Here is a 25,642-nt window from a genome sequence, read left to right on the forward strand (position 1 = left end):
TGAGTAACACTTCCAGAATCACACAGCTAGTAAGTGGTAGACACAGGATTTGAACTCATGTTTTTCTGACTTCCAAGCTTATGTTCTTTCTACTTGACATCGTTGCTTCTCACTCATACACATTTTTCATTCCTGTATTTTGCTTTTTCTCTTCATGTATGTTTATTACTTTCAATAAAGATCATTTGTTAAATGTAGAACTAAATGTGATTTAATGTTTAAACCTTAAAATAATTTGCAATAATTGTATGTAAATAAAGTCAGCTATGAGAAAAAAAACCTTAGATTATGTGTCTGATCTGGGATTCATAAAATATAGTTGTTATATCCATAATGGGTTGACAGCACATCGTATGTTCAATCAGGTCTGTAGATTCCATACACTTGGCTTTTTGACAGAATCAAATCTGGCATGATTTACACTCTAGGTATGGCTTTTTAGTTTCAAATTGTCACATTCCTGTTCTGGAACCTAGCAGAGAGCCTTGTGCATTGTAGACCCTCAAACAATGATTGTTGTATTGAATTGAGTCCCAAGTTTTCTTCTGAATGATTTCCAGGCCCAAGCCCCTCATTTCGGCTTGAAACTGTAATCAACCCAGTCACCAGGATTTAAGGTAATTACTTCTCTTCTTAAGCCAATGAGGAGAACCTCTTTCCTTGACCCCCCCAACCCCCGCCCCAGCCCTGGACAATTTTCAAGGCGTTCTTCTTCCGGGTCTTGAAGCTTGATTTCTAGGCCCTCAGGTTTTTCTCTCCTCCTATGCTCCTGAGGACTGACAATATAGACTCCTTCCTTAGATGTGCTCCATGCCTTCCTGCTTCTTTGCCTTTGTTCACAGTATTCCCTTGGTCTGGGATGCCCCCCCTCCCCCACGTCTTGGCTTCTGCCTGGCTCTTGTCTCAGATTCCTGAACCTTGCCTGAACCAGGTGCAGATGTAATTCCAGCCCCAGTCTCCAGTCCCTGCTCTCCAGACCAGCTGGGAGTACTTATTTCAGCCTACTGGGGTCTCCAGCCTTGACCTGGCCCCTCAGATCTGGTGGCTGGCCAGTGTGAGCCTGATAAGGAGGCAGAGAGCCCTGAGAGGTCGTCACCAGTCTGTGTCGGCTGGAGATCTGGTTTCCAACATGTGGCTGCAAATATCTAACTTATTTATTCATCCTGCTTTTTGTTTGAATCCTTTGAACACAGCAGGTTCCCCCCAAATGATTTCAGATGGCATGGAAAGAACCCTGCCCTCATCAGTCCCTGAGTGAAGTGGTGAGTCAGGACTGCAAATAGGATGCTGGCCTTCTCTGTGGCTCCACTGCCGGTAGAGATAGGCAGCCCTGGAGTACACCCCCACAGAGACGCAAGGCCTGGGACTGGAGGTGGGAAGATGAGGACATGATTTGTGCCCCTCTAGATATGTGATTCAATTTGAAAGGGAAACTAGACTCTTGGTGAGGGTCCTGTTGACTTCATCAAGGACGGCAGTGATGTGATGTAACAGGGGCCCTGTTACATCTGTGATTATTTAGAAAATCCAGTCAATTGACCAGAACCATGCCAGCCCTCAGCATACATTGTAAACAGTTTTCCCCACTTTCACTTTCTTCTTTTATTGTCTTCAAAAAATTAAGTATACTTTATATGTACTTCCAGAATATAAAAAAAAAATTACTTCTCTGTTTGCCTGAGGTACGTTTTCACCCATGGTTGATGAAAGAAGAGTCTGAGACCCCCTTCTTGCTGTGCTTGCACCTTCAGCTGGAAATTAGAGCTCCAGGTGGTTGCAATCCTAAGACTCCCTGTAAATGCGCTGGCCTAGCCCAGCATAGGGGCTCCTTCCAATTATTGTGCCCTTGCAGAAACACATGTCATCACTTGCCTGGATGCTTGGGTTTTTTAATTGCCTGACCCTGACCATCATCCTTTCCCCTACTCACTCTACTCTTCAGCCCCCTGCAATCCTCATCATGGTCCGTACTTCCACCGATGCTATTTAAAATGACTATAGCTCATATATGACGGTTGCTTTGGGGGCTATAGAAAACATATCTACAAGTAAAATGAAAATTTGCCTGTTGGTTTCTTTCATTTCCAGCATGCTGGCACTTTTATCCAATACAGTCAAATCCCATTTGTTAATGATACATTATTGATTGGGAATACCAAGGGGGCCATGTTCTCTAAAGCATCCTTTCATACAGTAAAGGACAAATCAAATTGAATTAGTTGATTTAGTAACAGTGTCAGCTCTTCCCAGACACCAGTGCCTCCGAGATAACCCCTTCCATTTAAGTAACAGTTCTTATGAAAGTTTAGATCCCTTTGAATAATCTGAGATGTGTGAAATAAGGTTAGTCACAGGATTTCCTGCCACCAGAGCTCACAAACAAACTTTCCTCACTTCCTCTTTTTTAAAGTTCAATTTAGTCTCACTGATCTAGTTGCTTTTGCTTTAGTGGTTAAAGTCTCCACCCTGTTACCAATGGTTAAAAGGGTTGACAGAATCTCAAATGCTCGCTCACACATGCACTCGCTTTCTCGCCTCTCCTCTCCCCCTTCCCTTCTTTCCTTTCTTTCTTCCCCTCCTCCTACCCTACCTCTTTCTCTCTCTCAGATACACCAGAGGCATTATACTGAAACCATGTAAGGATTCAGAAAACTTAGTTGACTCCAATTTTGACTTCTCCCTCTCTCCTCCTAATTTACTTTATTTGTCTTCTGATCTACAGAGTTTATTATCCTTACACCCTAGCCCTTCTCTTGTCACCTTCCCCAGGTGCTTAGGTCCTTAAATTGTCATCCCCCCACAGAGCTCCAAACTCTGAACTTTACTTAGCCTCTGGCAAATTCTATCCCTCTCTACCACCTTTCCCCATTCCACTTACACTTCCTCATAAGATGAATTTTCCTATACCATCCTCCCCTAAGGCCCTAGACTCAGCTAAACTGTGAACTTCTTGAGAGCAGGGATTATGTTTTATTCATATTCCCTAGCACAGTGCCAGAAACCCTAGTGGCACAGTGGTTAAGAGCTACAGCTGCTAACCAAAAGGTCAAAGTTCAAATCCACCAGGTGCTCCTTGGAAACTGTATGGGGGCAGTTCTATTCTGTCCTATAGGGTCTCTATGAGTCAGAATCGACTCGATGGCAATGGGTTAGCACAATGCCAGGCTCTCAATGTTTGTCGAAAGAATGGAGACAAAGCTAACAAATCAGATAAAATGTTACTCCTTCCAGGTAACAATATCTTAGTTCAACTAAAATGTCTGTTTCTACAAGACTATGAAAGATAGACTCTAATGGTGGGAATTTCAGATCTTGAAGCATGGTTTCCCCAAGCTGATATAGCTCAGGTTCCTAAGAAGCTATGTGTGATGGGGTTGGAGATTTCTTTATTCAGAGCTCTAGTTTCCCCATTTACATCAGACTGTCTGAGGCATCCCTAGCATACCATCGCCCTCCACTTTGTCCACTGAGGGCCAGCATAACAAGTAATTTAAACTTATAAATAAACCTCCTTGAAATACATAGAAACTCCAGGCTATGTACTATATGCTACTAAGTTTCTCTCAGGTATAGTTTATGTGACTTACTTGGCATGACTTAAGCCCTGGGTGGATTCTATTCAGGGTCCATCTGCTGGCATTCTTTTCTAATCCGCAGGCTTTTCTTTAGAGTCATGGTGCTTCAGGTTGGTTCACTTTATTTCCATTTTCCAGTCCAGAGTGGAGCTATTATCTTTGGTTCTCATTCTGGTCCCTAGAAGAGTAAGGTTGTCTTTGTTTGAACTCTAGACAGAACACTGCACTTCTGGTGGAATCCATTTTTGACTATGCAGCCTGCAGCTTTATCAACACAACATCCTGACTACACTGCTTCATGAATTTTGCTTTTTTTTAACCTCCCTGGCCCAGATCATTACACAGGCCTTGCTCTCTACAGGAAAAATTTCCTACATTTCTTGTACTTTCCTGTCTTAGGCAGCTTTGCTCAGCCTTATCCATCGCTGGGCATCTAGGATTCTCCATTTTGGATCTTCCTTTTTTCCTTTCTTAGCTCTTCAGCCAACTTCTGTCTTCCAGCCTACATGTTCCTATCATAGCGTATCTGTTCTGTTAGTTTTCTTAAAATGCCTCAATTAATTCTTCATAATGTACCAACTGAGGACTAATTTCACACCTCCTCCCCGCAACCTGATTGAATTGAGGGATCTCTCTTCTACCTAAATAAACAATTTAAGAACAAGGACCATGCATTATACTTTGTGGTGTCCCACACATTGATAAGCACAGGGCTTTACATACATCCAATACTCAATGAAGATTTGTTAATTTGGTTTTCTTGAGTAATACCCCGTTTGGAGCTTGACAATGCAATCTGTGTTTTAAAGACAGTTCTGATTTACTACAACTTTACAGGGAAAATGCTTCAAGACCCATATTTATATTTGAAAACAACTACTTCCAACCCTCTGTCAGGGTGGTTGAGGGGAATGTTCACAATAACGTCCCAGTTAGTTAACTGCTAGTGGAGGATAAAAGTTCTACAGGTTGTGCTATATTCTTAGACAGGGTGCATGTCAGGAGCAAGAAGCCATTGGAGTCACATTGTAAGTACAGATTTGAGCGTAAGTAGAGATTTGACAGTGCTGGCCTGGGAAAGGCAGCCCACAATGGGTAAGTAGAGATTCTGAGTGTAAGTAGAGATTTGGCAGTGCTGACCTGGGAAAGACAGCTCAATGGGCAGCACAAAATGTCCACACTGATTTATTCATACTTTGACTGGTTAATGAAAAGCAAGTGTTCTTCTATATAATGATTAAAGGGGTAATATACCAAGAAGATATATTAAATATTTATGCACCCAATGACAGGGTTGCAAGATACATAAAACAAACCCTATCAGCATTGAAAAGTGAGATAGACAGCTCCACAATAATAGTAGGAGGCTTCAACACACCACTTTCGGTGAAGGACAGGACATCCAGAAAGAAGCTCAATAAAGACACGGAAGATATAAATGCCACAATAAACCAACTTGACCTCGTAGACATATATAGAACACTACACCCAACAGCAACCAAGTATATTTTTTTTCTAGTGCACATGGGACATTCTCTAGAATAGACCACATATTAGGTTATAAAGCAAGCCTTAGCAGAAGTCAAAACATTGAAATATTACAAAGCATCTTCTCTGACCATAAGGCCATAAAAGTGGAAATCAATAACAGAAAAAACAGGGAAAAGAAATCAAACACTTGGGAACTGAACAATACCCTGCTCAAAAAAGACTGGATTATAGAAGACATTAAGGATGAAATAAAGAAATTCATAGAATCCAAGGAGAATGAAAACACTTCCTATCAGAACCTTTGGGACACAGTGAAAGCAGTGCTCAGAGGTCAATTTATATCAATAAATGCACACATACAAAAAGAAGAAAGGGCCCAAATCAAAGAATTATCCCTACAACTTGAACAAATAGGAAGAGAACAACAAAAGAAACCCTCAGGCACCAGAAGAAAACAAAAAGCAAGTGTTCTTTCTTCTCAATGAAAATAGTGGATATGAGTCCCCTTAATGAAGATATACCAACATAACAATATATCCAGGCCAGGTAGAATTCTGCGTTCCAACACTAGGAGGCATTTAGTTTCAGATTCTAAGTACTTTCCTTGAGTTTGTCTCCTGGGGGGTGATATTTCTCCCTAAATAACGCAAAACACCTTCACCTTTAACAGGACTTGGGTTTATTAAGTCTGATTTACAATGAGTACTGTGACAGTTGCCAGATGGCAAATATTCAATTGCTATTGGCCCTTCTTAAGTAATCATGGTTGCTAAAGGAAAGAAGTGCCTTCCCAGTTTCAAATCTTCTTCTGAACTGCTACAGACTTGCAGTCAGTACCACACAATCTCTCAATTACAAAATGTCTAATGTTGGTATTAAGCAATGTGGGTTGCATAATTCTCCTCTTTTCAGTAAGGCTTGAACCTAGTACCTCACTACATGTCATTCAACTGGGCATATAAAAAAAAAACTATAGACAGTAATTAATCAATGCTCTTATGAATGTGATATAATACATAGTTTTTACTCCCTACTATGTTCCTAAACAAGGAGCCCTAGTGACAAAATGGTTAAGCTCTCAGCTTCACCAAAAGGTTGGCAGTTTGAACCAACCAGACGTTCTATAGGAGAAAAGACCTGGAAATATGCTCCAGTAAAGAATACTGCCTAGGAAACCCCATGGGGAAGTTCTACTCTGTCCTATAAGTTTGGTATGAGTCAGAATCAACTCGATGGCATACAACAACATGTTCCAAACACTGTGCTAGGCAAAAAGGCTGGGTATAACTGTTCATAAGAAATATCTTGGGCCCTTAGCTCAGAGTCTGGTGGGTCAGACACACAGGTAAAATGATAATTACGACTTAACTTGTTAAGTGCCATAACTGGAGTTTATATGAAGATCAATGAGAGCACTACCTCAGGGTGAGAAAAACGTTACTGAAGGCATTTGTTATAGGCTGTTACTACATAATAAAGTTGATACCAGTAGGAAGACAATTTCCCAATATAAGGAAAAACATGTATGAAAATCACAGAAACTAGAAAGGCCATAGGATGCTCAGGGAAGAGAGGAGAGCTAATTCTAGCCAAAGCACAGGGTATGTAGGAAGGAGAAGGGAAAGTGATGAGGCAGGGTCATGCTGAGGAATTTGGATTTAATTCTGAAGGTGCTGGAAAACTACCAAAGAGTTTTAAACACTCAGATTTGTATTTTTAAGCAGCCCACTCTAGTAGCAACATTGAGGACAAATTGGAAGATTACAGGCTAACCAATTAGGAGATTATTGTAGCAATACAGATGAAAAGCAAGGGTGGCCTAAGCTATGGTCATAGCAGTAGAGATGGAAAGTTCAATAGTGGGTAGATTTGAGAAGCATTATAGATATGAAAAAACATCACCTCACAACTAGTAGAAGAAAAGGTTGAAAGCAGAGGTCAGACATAAGGATTCTAGATTGGGAGCCCTGGTAGATGAGGATAGTGTTCATCAAGATTGTTGTTGTTGTTAGGTGCTGTTGAGTTGGTTCTGACCCACAGTGAACCTATGAGCGATAGAACAAAACACTGCCCAGTCCTGTGCCACTCTCACAATTGTTGCTATGTTTGAGCCCTCATTAAGATTAGGCAATAGAAAACAAAATAACTGGGACCTCATAAAAGTTAAATACTTATGTTTATCAAAAGACTTTATCAAAAGAGTAAAGGGACAACTTATGGACTGGAAAAAATCCCTGGGAACAATATAAAGGATAAGAGTCTAATATCTAAAATATATAGAAAACTTCTACAACTTAACAACAAAAAGACAAATAACCCAATCAAAACCTGGGCAAAGGACATAAACAGATACTTTACCAAGGAGGATATTCAAATGGTCAACAGACACATGAAAAGATACTCAACATCATTACCCATCAGATAAATGCAAATCGAAACCACACCACAATGAGATACCACTTCACTTCCATTAAGGTGGCTAAGATTAAAATAATAATAATAATAATAATAATAATAATAATAATAATAATAATAATAATAATAACAAGTGTTGGAGGGGATGTGGGTGGACATATTGGGACCCTTATCTATTGTGGTGGGGATGCAAAATGGTACAGCTGTTGTGGAAAACAGTGTGGCGGTTCCTCAAGAAAAAGGTAGAGCTGCCATATGATCCAGCAATTTCTACTGCTAGGTATATAATATAGGGATCTAATAGAAGTGACACAAACAGACGTATGTGCACCTATGTTCATCACAGCACGATTCACAACAGCAAAAAGATGAAAACAACCTAAGTGCCCATCAAGGGATGAAAGGATAAGTAAAAAGTGGTAGATACATACAATGGAATACTACTCAGCGATAAAGAAAAATAAGCTCCTAAAGCATCTTGGAACGTGAATGAACCTGGAGGACATTATGTTGAGTGAAATAAGTCAATCACAGAAAAACAAATATTCTATGTCTCACTTTTTTTTTTATTAACTTTTATTAAGCTTCAAGTGAACGTTTACGAATCCAGTCTGTCACATATAAGTTTGCATACATCTTACTCCGTACTCCCACCTGCTCTTCCCCTATTGAGTCAGCCCTTCCAGTCTCTCCTTTTGTGACAATTTTGCCAGCTTCCCTCTCTCTCTATCCTCCCATCCCCCCTCCAGACAAGAGCTGCCAACACAATCTCAAGTGTCCACCTGATATAATTAGCTCACTCTTCATCAGCATCTCTCCCCCACCCGCTGACCAGTCCCTTTCATGTCTGATGAGTTGTCTTCGGGGATGTTCCTGTCCTGGGCCGACAGAAGGTCTGGGGAGCATGGCCGCCGGGATTCCTCTAGTCTCAGTCAGACCATTAAGTTTGGTCTTTTTATGAGAATTTGGGGTCTGCATCCCACTGATCTCCTGCTCTCTCAGGGGTTCTCTGCTGTGCTCCCTGTCAGGGCAGTCATCGATTGTGGCCGGGCACCAACTAGTTCTTCTGGTCTCAGGATGATGTAGGTCTCTGGTTCATGTGGCCCTTTCTGTCTCTTGGGCTCTTAGTTGTCGTGTGACCTTGGTGTTCTTCATTTTCCTTTGCTCCAGGTGGGTTGAGACCAATTGATGCATCTTAGATGGCCGCTTGTTAGCATTTAAGACCCCAGACGCCACATTTCAAAGTGGGATGCAGAATGTTTTCATAATAGAATTATTTTGCCAATTGACTTAGAAGTCCCCTCAAACCATGTTCCCCAGACCCCCGCCCCTGCTCCGCTGACCTTTGAAGCATTCATTTTATCCCGGAAACTTCTTTGCTTTTGGTCCAGTCCAATTGGGCTGACCTTCCATGTATTGAGTGTTGTCTTTCCCTTCACCCAAAGCAGTTCTTATCTACTGATTAATCAATAAAAAAACCTCTCCCTCCCTCCCTCCCTCCCCCCTTCGTAACCACAAAAGTATGTGTTCTTCTCAGTTTTTACTATTTCTCAAGATCTTATAATAGTGGTCTTATACAATATTTGTCCTTTTGCCTCTGACTAATTTCACCCAGCATAATGCCTTCCAGGTTCCTCCATGTTATGAAATGTTTCACAGATTCATCACTGTTCTTTATCGATGCGTAGTATTCCATTGTGTGAATATACCACAATTTATTTACCCATTCATCCGTTGATGGACACCTTGGTTGCTTCCAGCTTTTTGCTATTGTAAACAGAGCTGCAATAAACATGGGTGTGCATATATCTGTTTGTGTGAAGGCTCTTGTATCTCTAGGGTATATTCCGAGGAGTGGGATTTCTGGGTTGTATGGTAGTTCTATTTCTAACTGTTTAAGATAACGCCAGATAGATTTCCAAAGTGGTTGTACCATTTTACATTCCCACCAGCAGTGTGTAAGAGTTCCAATCTCTCCGCAGCCTCTCCAACATTTATTCTTTTGTGTTTTTTGGATTAATGCCAGCCTTGTTGGTGTGAGATGGAATCTCATCAGAGTTTTAATTTGCATTTCTCTAATGGCTAATGATCGAGAGCATTTTCTCATGTATCTGTTGGCTGCCTGAATATCTTCTTTAGTGAAGTGTGTGTTCATATCCTTTGCCCACTTCTTGATTGGGTTGTTTGTCTTTTTGTGGTTGAGTTTTGACAGAATCATATAGATTTTAGAAATCAGGCGCTGGTCTGAGATGTCATAGCTGAAAATTCTTTCCCAGTCTGTAGGTGGTCTTTTTACTCCTTTGGTGAAGTCTTTAGATGAGCATAGGTGTTTGATTTTTAGGAGCTCCCAGTTATCGGGTTTCTCTTCGTCATTTTTGGTAATGTTTTGTATTCTGTTTATGCCTTGTATTAGGGCTCCTAGGGTTGTCCCTATTTTTTCTTCCATGATCTTTATCGTTTTAGTCTTTATGTTTAGGTCTTTGATCCACTTGGAGTTAGTTTTTGTGCATGGTGTGAGGTATGGGTCCTGTTTCATTCTTTTGCAAATGGATATCCAGTTATGCCAGCACCATTTGTTAAAAAGACTATCTTTTCCCCAATTTACTGACACTGGTCCTTTGTCAAATATCAGCTGCTCATACGTGGATGGATTTATATCTGGGTTCTCAGTTCTGTTCCATTGATCTATGTGCCTGTTGTTGTACCAGTACCAGGCTGTTTTGACTACTGTGGCTGTATAATAGGTTCTGAAATCAGGTAGAGGTCTCACTTTTTTTTAATTGTGCTTTATGTGAAAGTTTACAAATCAAGTCAGTATCTCATACAAAAATTTATATACACCTTGGCACTGGGTTTTCGGTTATATACTCCTGGTTGCTATCCCTCTAATAAGACAGCACACTCCTCCCCTCCACTCTCTAATTTCATGTCTGTTTGGCCGGCTTCTGACCCCCTCTGCCCCTCATCTCTCCTTCAGACAGGAAATACCAGCATAGTCTCATGTGTCTACTTGATCCAAGAAGCTCATTCTTCACCAGTATCATTTTCTATCCCATAGTCCAGTCTGAAGAGTTGGCTTTGGGAATGGTGCCCATCTTCAGCTAACAGCAGGTCTGGGGACCATGACCTCTGGGGTCCTCCTAGTCTCAGTCAGACCATTAAGTCTGGTCTTTTTATGAGAATTTGGGGTCTGCATCCCACTGCTCTCCTGCTCCCTCAGGGGTTCTCTGTGGTGTTCCCTGTCAGGCTAGTCCTTGGCTATAGCCGGGCACCATCTAGTTCTTCTGGTCTCAGGCTGACGTAGTCTCTGGTTTATATGGCCCTTTCTGTCTCTTGCGCTCATAATTACCTTGTGTCTTTGATGGTCTTCATTCTCCTTTGCTCCAGGTGGGTTGAGACCAATTGTTGCATCTTAGATGGTCACTTGCTAGCGTTTAAGACCCCAGATGCCACTTTTCAAAGTGGGATTCAGAGTGTCTTCTTAATAGATTTTATTATGCCAATTGACTTAGATGTCCCCTGAAACCATGGTTCCCAAACCCCCACCCCTGCTACACTGGCCTTCAAAGCCTTCAGTTTATTCAGGAAACTTCTTTGCTTTTAGTTTAGTCCAGTTGCGCTGACCTCTCATGTATTGTGTGTTGTCTTTCCCTTCACCTAAAATAGTTCTTATCTAAGTTTGGTTTACTATCAAATTACTGAATATCCTTCTCCCTCCTTCCTGCCCTCCCCCCTCTCATATCCATTAGGAATATTTTCTTCTCTGTTTAAACTATTTCTTGAGTTCTTATAATAGTGGTCTTATACAGTATTTGTCCTTTTGCAACTGATTTATATCACTCAGCATAATGCCCTCCAGATTCCTCCATGTTATGAAATGTTTCACAGATTCATCGCTGTTCTTTTTCTATGCATAGTATTCCATTGTGTGAATATACCATAATTTATCTATTCATTCATCTCATTGATGGACACCTTGGTTGCTTCCATCTTTTTGCTATTGTAAACAGTGCTGCAATGAACATGGGTGTGCATATATCTGTTCGTGTAAAGGCTCTTATTTCTCTAGGATATATTCCCAGGAGTGGGATTGTTGGACTGTATGGTAGTTCTATTTTGTAAGGAAGTGCCAAATTGATTTCCAAAGTGGTTGTACCATTTTACATTCCTATCAGCAGTGTATAAGTGTTTGAGACTCTCCACAACCTCTCCAACATTTATTATTTTGTGTTTTTTGGATTAATGCCAGCCTTGTTCGAGTGAGATGGAATTTTATCGCAGTTTTGATTTGCATTTCTCTAATGGCTAATGATTGTGAGCGTTTCCTCACGTGTCTGTAAGCTACCTGAATGTCTTCTTTAATGAAGTGCCTGTTCATATATTTTGCCCATTTTTCAATTGGGTTATTTTTCCTTTTGTAGTTGAGTTTTTGCTGTATCATGTAGATTTTAGAGATTAGAAGCTAATCGGAAATGTCATAGCTAAAAACTTTTTCCCAGTCTGTAGGTAATCTTTTCACTCTTTTGGTGAACTATTCAGATGAGCAGAGGTGTTTGATTTTTAGGAGCTCCCAGGTATCTAGTTTTTCTTCTGGATTGTTAGTAATGTTTTGTATACTGTTTTGTATGCCATGTATTAGGGCTCCTAACTTTGTCCCTATTTTTTCTTCCATGATCTTTATCTTTTTAGATTTTATATTTAGGTCTGTGATCCATTTTGAGTTCGTTTTTGTGCATGGTGTGAGGTATGGGTCTTGGTTTATTTTTTTGCAGATGGATATCCAGTTATGCCGGCACCATTTGTTAAAAAGACTGTCTTTTCCCCATTTAACTGATTTGGGGCCTTTGTCAAATATCAAGTGCTCATATGTGGATGGATTTATGTCTGGATTCTCAATTCCGTTCCATTGGTCTACGTATCTGTTGTTATACCAGTACTAGGCTGTTTTGACTACTGTGGCAGTATAATAGGTTCTCAAATTAGGTAGAGGGAGCTCTCCCACTTTGTTGTACTTTTTCAGTAATGCTTTACTTATCCGGGGCCTCTTTCCCTTCCATATGAAGTTGGTGACTTGTGTCTCCATCTCATTAAAAAATGTTGGGATTTAGATCGGAATTGCATTGTATCGATAGATCGCTTTTGGTAGAATACAAATTTTTACAACGTTAAGTCTTCCTATCCATGAGCAAGGTATGTTTTTCCACTTATGTAGATCTCTTTTGGTTTCTTGCAGTAGCGTTTTGTAGTTTTCTTTGTATAGGTCTTTCACATCTCTGGTAAGATTTATTCCTAAGTATTTTATCTTCTTGGGGGCTACTGTAAATGGTATTCATTTGGTGATTTCCTCCTCAATGTTCTTTTTGTTGGTGTAGAGGAATCCAACTGATTTTTGTATGTTTATCTTGTATCCTGATAATCTGCTGAACTCTTCTATTAGTTTCAGTAGTTTTCTTGAGGATTCTTTAGGTTTTTCTGTGTATAAGATCATGTCATCTGCGAATAGAGATACTTGTACTTCTTCCTTACCAATCTGGATGCCCTTTATTTCTTTATCTAGCCTAATTGCTCTGGCTAGGACCTCCAGCACCATGTTGAATAAAAGCGGTGATAAAGGGCATCCTTGTCCAGTTACTGATCTCAAGGGGAATGCTTTCAGACTCTCCATTTAGGATGATGTTGGCTATATGCTTTGTATAAATGCCCTTTAATATGTTGAGAAATTTTCCTTCTATTCCTATTTTGCTGAGAGTTTTTATCATGAATGTCTGTTGAACTTTGTCAAATGCCTATTCTGCATCAATCAATAAAATCATGTGTTTCCTGTCTTTTGTTTTATTTATATGATGGATTACATTAATTGTTTTTCTAATGTTGAACCATCCCTGCATACCTGGTATGAATCCCTCTTGGTCATGGTGAATTATTTTTTTGATATGTCATTGAATTCTATTGGCTAGAATTTTTTTGAGGATTTTTGCATCTAAGTTCATGAGGGATATACGGCTGTAATTTTCTTGTTTTTTGGTGTGTTTACCTGGTTTTGGTATCAGAGATATGCTGGCTTCATAGAATGAGTTTGGTTGTATTCCATCCTTTTCTGTCCTCTGAAATGCCTTTAGTAATACTAGTGTTAACTCTTCTCTGAAAGTTTGGTAGAACTCTGCAGTGAAGCCGTCTGGGCCAGGGTTTGTTGTTGTTGTTGTTGTTGGGAGTTTTTTTTATTTCCTTTTCAATCTCTTCTTTTGTTATGGGTCTATTTAGTTGTTCTACCTCTGTTTGTGTTAGTTTAGGTAGGTAGTGTTTTTCTAGAAAGTCATCCATTTCTTCTAGGTTTTCAAATTTGTTAGAGTAGAATTTTTCATAGTAATCTGATATGATTCTTTTAATTTCAGTTGGGTCTGTTGTAATATCATCCATCTCATTTCTTATTTGGGTTATTTCCTTCCTCGCCTGTTTTTTTTTTTTTTTTTTTGTCATTTTGGCCCTTGGTTTATCAATTTTGTTAATTTTTTGAAAGAACCAGCTTTTGGTCTTGTTAACTCTTTCAATTGTTTTTCTATTTCATTTAATTCTGCTCTAATTTTTATTATTTGCTTTTTTCTAGTGCCTGAGGTTTCTTTTATTGCTCTCCTTCTATTTGTTCAAGTTGTAGGGATAATTCTTTGATTTGGGCCCTTTCTTCTTTTTGGATGTGTGCATTTATTGATATAAATCGACCTGTGAGCACTGCTTTCGCTGTGTCCCAAAGGTTCTGATAGTGTTTTCATTCTCCTTGGATTCTATGAATTTCTTTATTCCATCCTTAATTTCTTCTATAACCCAGTCTTTTCTGAGCAGGGTATTCTTCAGTTTCAAAGTGTTTGATTTCTTTTCCTTGTTTTTTCTGTTACTGATTTCTACTTTTATGGCCTTATGGTCAGAGAAGATGTTTTGTAATATTTCAATGTTTTGGCTTCTGCTAAGGCTTGCTTTATGACCTAATATGTGGTCTATTCTAGAGAATGTTCCATGTGCACTAGAAAAGAAAGTATACTTGACCGCTGTTGGGTGGAGTGTTCTGTATATGTCTATGAGGTCAAATTGGTTTATTGTGGTATTTATATCTTCCGTGTCTTTATTGAGCTTCTTTCTGGATGTCCTGTCCTTCACCGAAAGTGGTGTGTTGAAGTCTCCTACTATTATTGTGGAGCTGTCTATCTCACTTTTCAATGCTGATAGAGTTTGTTTTATGTATCTTGCAACCCTGTCATTGGGTGCATAAATATTTAGTATGGTTATATCCTCCTGGTATATTATCCCTTTAATCATTATATAGTGTCCTTCCTTATCCTTTGGGGTGGTTTTAACTTTAAAATCTATTTTGTCAGAAATTAATATTGCCACTCCTGCTCTTTTTTGATTGTTGTTTGCATGATATAATTTTTTCCATGCTTTGAGTTTTAGTTTGTTTGTGTCTCTAAGCCTAAGGTGTGTCTCCTGTAGGCAGCATATAGATGGATCCTGTTTTGTTATTCATTCTGCCACTCTCTGTCTCTTTATTGGAGCATTTAGTCCATTTACATTCAGCATAATTATGGACAGGTATGAGTTTAGTGATCATTTTTATGTCTTTGTTTTTGTGTTGTTGACAGTTTCTTTTTCCCACTTAATTTTTTGTGCTGAGTAGTTTATCTTTATATATTGTCTTCTTATGCGTTGTTGTTGATTTTTTTTCTGTGGAGCCTCTATTTTTTTCTTGTATTTTATTTTGATGAGTAGGGTTGTTAGTCTTTTTTGTAATTACCTTAATATTTACCCCTATTTTTCTAAGTTTAAACCTAACTTTTATTTTTTTATATCGCCTTGTTGTCCTGTCCATATGGAAGATATATGGCTACATTTCCTAGTCCCTCTTTATTGTTTTAATGTTGCCTTCTTTTACATAATAACATTGCTGTTTTCCTGTTTTGAGCATTTTTAAAATCTTGAACTGTTTTTGTGATTTCTCTGTTTGGTTTGACATCGATTACTCTAGCCAGTGTTCTAATCTTGGGTTGATACCTGATATTATTGATTTTCTAACCGAAGAACTCCCTTTAGTGTTTCTTGTAGTTTTGGTTTGGTTTTTACAAATTCCCTAAACTTCTCTTTATCTGGAAATGTCCTAATTTTACCTTCATATTTGAGAGACAGTTTTGCTGGATATATGATTCGTGGCTGGCAATTTTTCTCTTTCAGTACTTTATATAAGTTATTCCATTGCCTTCTTTCCTGTATGGTTTCTACCGAGTAGTCCAAGCTTATTCTTATTGGCTGTCCTTTGTAGGTGACTTTTAATTTATCCCTAGCTGCTCTTAAAATTCTTCTTCTTTGGTTTTGGCAAGTTTGATTATAACATGTCTTGGTGACTTTCTTTTAAGATCTACCTTATGTGGAGATCGATGAGCATATTGGATAGATGTCTTCTTATCTTTCATGATATCAGGGAAGTTTTCTGCCAACAAATCTTCAACAATTCTCTCTGTATTTTCTGTTATCCCTCCCTGTTCTGGTACTCCAATCACTCATAGGTTATTTCTCCTGATAGAGTTCACATGATTCTTAAGTTTTCTTCATTTTTATAAAAATTCTTTTATCTGATTTTTCTTCAAATATATTGCTGCCAAGTGCTTTATCTTCAAGCTCACCAGTTCTGCCTTCCACTTGCTCAATTCTGCTCCTCTGACTTTCTATTGAGTTGTCTAATTCTGTAATTTTATTGTTAATATTCTGAATTTCTGATTGGTCTCTCTCTATGGACTCTTGCAGCTTTTTAAATTTTTCATTATATTCTTGACTAACCTTTTTAATTTCTTCAATTGCTTTATCTGTGTGTTCCTTGGTTTGTTCTGCATATTCCCTGATCTCCTTCCTGATGTCTTAAAGTGCTCTGCATGTTAATCTTTTGTATTTTGCATCCAGTCATTCCAGGAAGCTATCTTCATCCAGAAGATCCCTGAATTCTTTGTTTTGAGAGCTTGTTGAAGTGATCATGGTCTGCTTCTTTATGAGATTATTACTGACAGTTGTCTTTGGCCATCTGTAAGTTATTCTATTTGTTTATGTTCGCTTACTAAATCCTAGCTTCTTGCTTTGTTTTGTTTTGATATGTCCACATAGGTTGCTTGAGTGAGCTAGCTTTATTATTTTCACCTTTGAAGCTCTAACTCCCTGTCACCAGAAGGCTAGAACTGTTACCAGGTGTTACAGCCTAGGAGTCTATTCACATTCCTTGTATGAATTCAGCTCAGGTGTCCAGGTAGTTGGTCATTAAGTGTGTGGTAAGTCTGTCCTACAGTCTTAGAGGAGCAGGGGGGATTGGTGTAGGTACCGGTATCTGGTTGCAGCAGGAGGTCACACTCTGAGCAAGACAGGGGTCTGACAACCATCTCCCTAGTGTCTGTGAGGAAAGCGTGTCCCTGTTGCCTAGAGCACACAGGTGGGTGAGTTCTTCAGATGGACCTTGGGCACCCAGTGCTTTTTGTTGTAAGGACTGGGAGGTACCAGTTATCCTTGTACCCCTGTCACAGGTGGGTGGGTGACCTGAGTGGAGCCACCAGTCCTTAGGCCTCTGATGTGAGTAGGTAGGGACGCTGTTTAATAGGCAAAGCAGTGTCAAACATCAAACACCCTCCTCTCCACCCCAGAGCTGAAACAGATTGCAGTCTGCCAGCAAGGGCCTATTCTCCTGAATTAGGCCTACACAGGTCCATGCAGAGGGGAAAGCTATTCAAAGTCCGCAGACTGTTTATGCCTAGACAGGAGCCGCTTCTGTCCAAGCTCCCCAGGTTAGTGGAGCTGGCAGATTATCTTTTCCCCCAGATGTGAATTTATTCCTTCTCCAAGGCTGGGACAATGGCTCAGAGAATGCAACCGGACCTATCTCTGGCCCAGGGAAATGGACACCCATTGAAGCCGGCTTCAGGGCTGGGGGCATGGTAAAATATACTCAAGTGCTCAGCTTTTACCGAGAGTGCCATTCTTCTCTGGTTCTGGAGGTGTGAGTAGGCTGTGCAGCTGGCTGTTTCTCCCTGAAGAAACTGCGGCCGAATGTTACCACCATCTGCCGTAGCCACTCCCAGGAATGGTGCCTAAGGGATCCTGGAGATTCAGGTCCAGTAATTCCTCTCTGTTTCTGAACCATCTCTCCCTCCCCCTGCTGCTCAGTCCATTTTCTAACTTTGTCTTGATGTTCAGGGTTTCTAGCTTGTCATAAATGTAATCATTTCACTTGTTTTTTCGGGTTTTTGTTGTAGAAGGGTTCACTGGAACCGTCTGACTTCTCCACCATCTTGGCCCTGCCTCTGTTTGTCTCACTTTTACGAAAAGACGTGAACAAGTAAATATACAGAAACTAATGTTCATTGGTCATTACCCTTGATGGGGTGGGGAAGAAGGGGGTTCACTCTCTCTAAATAGTAGATACTTGCTATTTATGGTGATGAGGGTGCAGTGTACACAACTTGACAAAGGTAAATGATGTCATTAAAAAGTACACACAAAAAAGGATCTGTTGATAATTACTATGGCATATATGGTTTTGAAACAACAGCAAAAACAAAAAAATATATATATGTGGTCAATACAGGGCAAGTCAGCACAACTGGACCAAAGCAAAAGCAAAGAAGATTCCTAGGCACATCCAAACACCTTGAGGGACAGAGTAGCTGGGGTTGGGGCCTGTGGACCATAGTTTTGGGGAACATATAGGTCAATTGGCATAGGAGTTTATAAAGAAAATGTTCTACATTCCACTTTGGGCATCTATGATACATCTATTGGACCCATCCCACTTGGAACAAAGGGGAATGAAGAACCCTAAAGACACAAGGAAAATATAAGCCCAAGAGACAAAAGGGCCACATAAACCAGAGACTCCATCAGCCTGAGACCAGAAGAATTAGATGGTGTCTGGCTATCACCAATGACTGCCCTGACATGGAACCCAACAGAGAGACCTGGACAGAGCAGAAGAAAAATGTGGAACAGGATTCAAATTCACAGACAAAGACCAGACTTAATGGTCTGACAGAGACTATAGGAACACCTGAAACTATGGCCTCCAGATGCTCTATTAACCTGGAACTGAAACCATTCCCAAAGCCCACTTTTCAGACAAAAATTAGACAGGCCAATAAAACAATAAATAATATACATGAGGAAAGTGCTTCTTAGTTCAATCAAATATACAAGACCAAATGGGCAGCTGCTGTCCCAAAGCAGAATAAGAAGGTGGAAAGGGGGAGTGTGCTGTCACATTGTAAGGATTGCAACCAATGTCACAAAACAGTTTACGTATACATTTTTGAACATGAAATTAACTTGAGCTGTATACTTTAACCTAAAGCACAATAAAATAAATAAATACATGTGTGGGTATATATGTGTGTATGTAGGCATATACGTATGTATGTGTGTGTATTTATATAGTTTTTTTTATGCATATATATATGCCTCTATGTTTGTTTTTTTTTTATGTAACACATAGGGAGCATAGTTATGGATATTCTTAGACATGACCAAACACCTTGTGGGTTTGGAATTCTGGTTTGAAGTATCAGGACCATAGCCTCATGGGACATCTTGGTAAATTGGCATAATATGCCATATTTTTATGCAAATAACACACGCCTTCTACATTTAATTGTCAACCGATCCCTGCCCATGTGAAGTATTTTCATAAGCACCAATATGCCAATTTTTCTTTACAATTTGCTATTTAAAATAAATAAATAAATTAGCATAGAGTGCTTATGAAAATACCTTGCAGAGGGATGGGGAGGAAGCAATTGGCAAACAAACACAGACAGTGTGTTATTTGCATAAAAATATGGTAGTTCATAAAGTTATGTTCTACAGCCTAGTTTGGTGAATAGTGTCTGGGGTCTTAAAAACTTACCAGTGGCCATCTGAGATACAACTATTGGCCTCTACTTGTCTGGAGCAAAAGAGAAAGTAGAGAATCAAAGATTCAAAGAAGAAACTAGTCTACAGGACAAATAGTCTACATGAACCATGACCTCATCTACCTTGAGATCAGAAGAACTAGATGATGCTGACTGTTCTGATCAGGGCCACAATGCATAGACCCTGACAGAATCAGAAAAAATGTGGAACAGAACCTCAAATTCCTAAAAAAATAAAACAAAAAACCTACTGGACTGGTTGAGACTGAAGGACTTCCCGAGACTATCGCCCTGAGATATTCTTCAAACCTTGAACCAAAACTAACCCCTGAGGTCACCTTGTAGCTAAATAACAAATTGGCTGAAAAAATAATGAATATCACCCGTAAGTACTGTGCTCCTTTAAAAAATCACCTATATGAGACCAAATGGTCAATAATTACTTTTACACAAAGTTAAGAATGTAAGGGGACAGGGAAACTAGATTAATGAAAATGGAACAATCAGAATGTAAATGAGAATGTTTATGCATTGTGAAGAATGTAACCAATGTCACTGAAAAACTCGTGTAGAAATTGCTGAATGGGAACCTAAACTGCACCTTCACCAAAATACACAACAAAATATTATTTAAAAAAAATTGGAGCGAGAGCTAAAATGTTCATCGCTTATCAGCTATGAGGTTTGGGGCAAGTCTTTTCACCCCTCGAATCTCAGTTTCCTCACAAATACCTACAACTTAACTCACAGCTCTGTTGTGGGAATTCAATGAGATCATGCGTGCAGGCATTGCTTTATGTGATTGGAGGTGTGTGTTGTATATAACAAATGTTAATCATTATTCTGTTAACTTGGAAACTCACATTGCTTGAATCTAGAGGAGCCAGACCATGACCTTGTTCCTTAGGACAATTTTCTGACACCGTGTCTCTCATAATTAAAGAAAACGTTGCTTGTGCAGGGCAAGTAGGCAGAAGGGATTATTCAAGTCATAATGACGAGTCAAGATGACAAGTCAATCACCCACACTCTCCAGCCCGCTCCCCTATGCTGCCAAGCAGGAAATGGCTGTCAGAAGTTATTGTGCAGGTGACAGTTAACAGCCATACTTTAACATTCCATCAAACCTTGTGCTTTGGCCTGCTTTTAGTCACATGGGTAAGGACTCATTGTTTATGTCCTTAAAAAGCAACAGTTGTAACTCAGTGCTTTGAGATTTGTTTATACTTGCTAATCAGTGGATTCTGAACAACAACAACAAAAAAATGTCCTCAGGTCCAAGGAGGACACAAACACAAATGTCATGTTCTCTGAAGGGTCAATAAAAATTCCACATAAATAACCATAAACATGACCTTTGAATTGGTCATCAGTGATGTCCTGCCAACTATACACATTTGATTAGACCTCACCTTCCCAAACTATGGTTTTCAGGTGTCCATAGGAACAAAGGGACCCTTCCATCCTCATGCATTTCTTGTGTATTTCTTTTTTGTTATTTTAGCCAGGTTTATTTCTTTCCAACATCAAAGAAATTTATTGGAGTGTTTATTTTAAGATGGCATAAATCTGACTCTACTAAGGCAGTCTTCCACCCAGTCATTTGAGAATTATATTTACTAGAGAATAAGCGACTTTAAATTTTTATTTCTATAAATTTATATTTCTTTTTATCTATATAAGAATAGCTAACATTTCTTGCCCCCTTACTATGTACCAGGCTAAGTGCTTCACATGAACTATCCCATTTAATTCTCAAGACAGCCCTGCGGAATAGGTATTATTATTACCCTATTTTAAAGTTCAGCAAACCAAGGCTCAGAGAGATGAAGAAACATGCTTAAGGCTGCACAGTTAGAGAGTGGCAGAGCTAGAATTTGAGCTGAGGTCTGTCTGATGCCACATTTTGGTTTCTTAACCATTACGTGATGCTGTTGATGTAAGCCCATTTCATGTGTTCTCATTGCTGCTGGCTCAAAGCAAAACAGGGATATATGAGAAGCTTGTCTCCTGGTACTGTTGTGCTTCTCTCTTCTAGGAACAGCCCTACTTCATCCCCATGTATCCATTCCTTTATAGTGTCCTCTCATGAGCCAGGATCCCATTTAAGTGTCTTCTTTGAGAATATAAAACTTTGTACTTCATTATCTTCCCGTTAAAATATACCAGTCAGGCGTCTTCCATAAGGTACCTCTTTTAGTTAAGTGTTAGGTGGAATGGATCTGATAAATTAATTCATACCTAGGTACTAATGATTGATAATGATTTATTACTCCTTTCAGGTGTATTTTCATATTCACAATGGACTCCTGCCTTAAACCAAAATAAACAGGAAAAAATCTGAAAAGTTTAAGTCAAGGTTCTTCCTGGTGCTGCCACATAGGCAACTTGCAATACCGTTTGCAAGAAGGTTGAGCCTGATGCTCAGCACATCTCTGTGACCACTTACTATTTACCAGGCTAGACGAGGTACACCTAAAGAAAATTCCAACTTTCAGTTCCAGAGAATGAATTTGTTAAGTATGAAATATTTTAATCAGTATGGTGAAACATTTCATTATTCATTTGAGAATGCAGAAATGAATAAGTGGCAATACTACATGATTTATCTAAAGTTACATTAGTGATTGTTACCTAAGTCATGGGTAGAGATGAAACTAGCATTATTAGACTAGAATTGTGTAATTAGAAAACTACTATAAAAAGAGATACTAATGGAGCATTATTTAGGGTCCCAAAAGTGCCAATTTGAAGACCCATACTGTCTGTTTGTGTAGAAGATTGTTACTAAACATTTCTTCATATTACTGCATATACATAAACCTATACAACATTTTTTGTTGTTTTGTTTTGGCTATAGCATCATGGATCTATCACGATATTTGCATTTTCAAGTAACAGGGATGGAATCATGGTATAGATTTATCCATATTCTCTCATCCAGGTCCAGTTGGGACTTGAAATTGTAAAAGAGTTGACTGAGGTTAGGGTTACAGGCTACGTCCATGAAACTGAACGAGGCTAACTGAAACAAATGAAAATTGAACCACCAACTTTGACCTCAGTAATTGCATGCTCTAAACAACTGAGATGTACCAGCCTCAGAATAATACTTAACAAATTCATTCTCTGGAACCGAAAGTTGGAATTTTCTTTAGGTGTACCTCATCTATTCAACCAAATAGGTCCCATAGATACTTAATTTTTAATATACCCACCTCATACTATGTACCATTTACCACACGTAAAAGGTATACTCTCTCTTCAAATATAGAGATGAAATAATACCTAATCATAAAGTTCTTGTAAAAAAATTATATAATAGCTATAAAAACATTCTAAAGCAAAATACAAATGTAATAGATCAAGATTATTGTCATAATCAGAAGAAACTACCTGATGGTGCAATGATTAAGTGCTCCGCTGCTAACTGAAAGGCTGGCAGTTTGAACCAGCAGCTCCACAGAAGACCTGGCGATCTGCTCCTGTAAAGATTACAGCCTAGGAAAGCCTAGGAGCAGATCTACACTGTTACATGGGGTCGCTATGAGTCGGAATTAACTTGATGGCACCCAAAAACAGCAACATCTTCTAGAAAACCAGAATCATTCATATATATAGTATCACTGTGATATATATATATATAATAACAATCAGATACATAGGAATTAAAAGTGTTAAGAAGGGGAGTATCATGATCAGCTCTGTGTTTTAAGAAATATTACTCTGGCAACAGTGTGGACAATGGATTGGCAGGGATGGAGGTATGGAGGAGTGAGATGGGGGGAGGAAGAGACACTGGTGGCAGGAAGTCCAGTTATTAGGATACTACTGCAAATAGGGAAACCCTGGTGGCATAGCGGTTAAGTGCTGCAGCTGTGAACCAAAGGGTCAGCAGTTCAAATCCACCAGGTCCTCCTTGGAAACTCTGGTGGACAGTTCTACTCTGTCCTATAGGGTCACTATGAGTCGGAATCAACTAGACGGCACTGGGTTTTTGTTTTTTTTTTTGGTACTGCAAATAGCTCAGGCAAGAGATGATGGCTTCAAAAGACATGGAGGTAGAATCAACAAGCCTTGGCAATCAATCAGATGGAAGGGCTGTTGCAGGGAGGTGGATATGAAGGACAAGAAGAAACAAACAGTAATTCTTCAAATCTGAGAAGTAAGAACTACTAATAGTATAGACGATAAATCCATCACTTTTTTTCCCCATGTGATTTAAACAGTATAGAAATTCAGTTGGCTCTTCCGTATGTAGTGATTAGGCAATCAAATTCTTTCCATTTGCTTTCTGTTCCTTCTGAGAGCAGTATCAAGGAGTCACAAAGCTATTTGAGTCTGAGTTCTGCTCCCAGGATTGTCTATACTGGGCAGTGGTGCTTTCTATACGGTCTGTGTGAAAGTATTAGGTCCCAGACACCAGATTGATCCCAGTGGGGTACTCGCCCATGGCTGCTAACAGCAGTGTAGCCAAGTGAGGAATCTGAGTATTGGCCAAAAAGGACTGCAAAAAGTTCAAGTTGGAGAGGTAATACCAAGTGCCAGCCAGGGCCTAGGGTGAGGCAAAGCGGGAAAAGGAAAAATGAGTCATGAGGTCAGAAATTGGAACAGACTGAGGAAGAGTTAGAAATTGGAGTATGAGATAAGCTGGGATGAATGGTTCAGGATAGAAGCCATGAATTCTGAAAGAATGAGGGAGGCCCGTTTTCATGTAGTGTGGGCAGGTTAATACAGGCAAATACCTGATAGCTAAATGGCACTGAACAGGCCCAGACACCCTACATGGAATCCCTAAGCCAAAGTATCTCTGCTTTGAGAGCCTAAGAAACTTACATTCTTATAATCATAGAAGATTTTCATATTTGTGTTTCGGTTTCTTAAGATTTGCAGTATAAATATATATTCTCATTAATAAATTATTTTTGAAACTCATGGGGTAGATGACTTTTAATCCAGAAGTCTAAATACAAGGCTATCTAACTTTTCTCATTCTGTTGGGTTACTATTTTCAAAGACAAATCCCCTAATTTATAAACACAGACAGCTTCATTAAACTGTGTTTAACAGGTAGCAGAGGCTTAGTTACTGACAACTGCCAGGCGGTACCTTGGAACACAGCCATTGGTTTTCAAATTTGCTGAAACATGATTCAGCGCATGGAGAACATATTTTACATCAAGAGATATGTCTAATTTGGGGCAACTTTTTTCTCAGGTTGCCATAATCTGTGGCTTGCTGCTCTAGGTTCTCCAAGGAGTTCGTACTGGCCTTGTGGTTGACAAAAAAAAGTAAAATAGGGGAGTGGGAAAAGTGCAAAAAGAAAATATAGTGAATCCGTCCCCCACCCCCAAAATATAGTATTAGTGAGAAAGGGATAAGAAGTTCAAGCGAGGGAAAACCCAAGTTTGGAAAGCCTCAGTAATCACAGCTGTCTCTGAGTCTTTCCTGTCTGAGTTTTGACTTTTGTTCTGCTCTAAGGCCTCTCTCCAGCCTTCCAGCTGGGGCAGTCACTGCTACCACCACCATCCCTAGTTTCCCGCAACCTCTGATTGTCCTAGTTCTCCTGGTCCAGGTATGGACAGCTCCCTTTGTTCTCTCAAAACAAAGCTGGCATTTTCCAAGTGGACTTTTACTAAGAAGGAAAGAGAAGAAAAAAGCAAGGAAAGAAAACAAATGCATGTTCCAGATGCCTGGAACAGGATAGGACTACAGCCCCGGGATTTTTTTTTTTATCTTAATGCAGTGGCTCTCAAAGTGGGGTCCCTAGACCAGAAGCATCAGCATCAGCTGGGAACTCATTAGAAATGCAAATTATCAGGCCCCTACTTAGACCTACTGAATCAGAAACTTTTGAAGTGGGGCCCAGCCATCTGGCTTTTGACACACCCTCCTCCAGGTGATTCGGATGCACATGCAAGTTTGAGAACCACTATTCTAAGGAAATTGCATCCCAGCCCTGGGTAGCCTTGACTGGCTCAGCCTGCAGAGCACACAGCCTCCTCTTTCTTTCCTTGCACCAACCATGTTTGGTTCTGTTTGCCTGTGGCCTAGTCACCACTGGCTAGCTCTACTTTTGGGCCTGTGGACTCCATGTTCTGGGCTAACATAAATCAAAAAACCAAGCCTGTTGCCCTCAATCAATTCCAACTCATGGCAACCCCATGTGTATCAGAGAGGGAACTGCATTCCATAGTGTTTTCAATGGCTGTAATCTTAGGAAGGAGCCCTGATGGT

Source organism: Loxodonta africana, chromosome X, assembly GCF_030014295.1.
Source record: "Loxodonta africana isolate mLoxAfr1 chromosome X, mLoxAfr1.hap2, whole genome shotgun sequence".
Taxonomy (NCBI): Eukaryota; Metazoa; Chordata; class Mammalia; order Proboscidea; family Elephantidae; genus Loxodonta; species Loxodonta africana.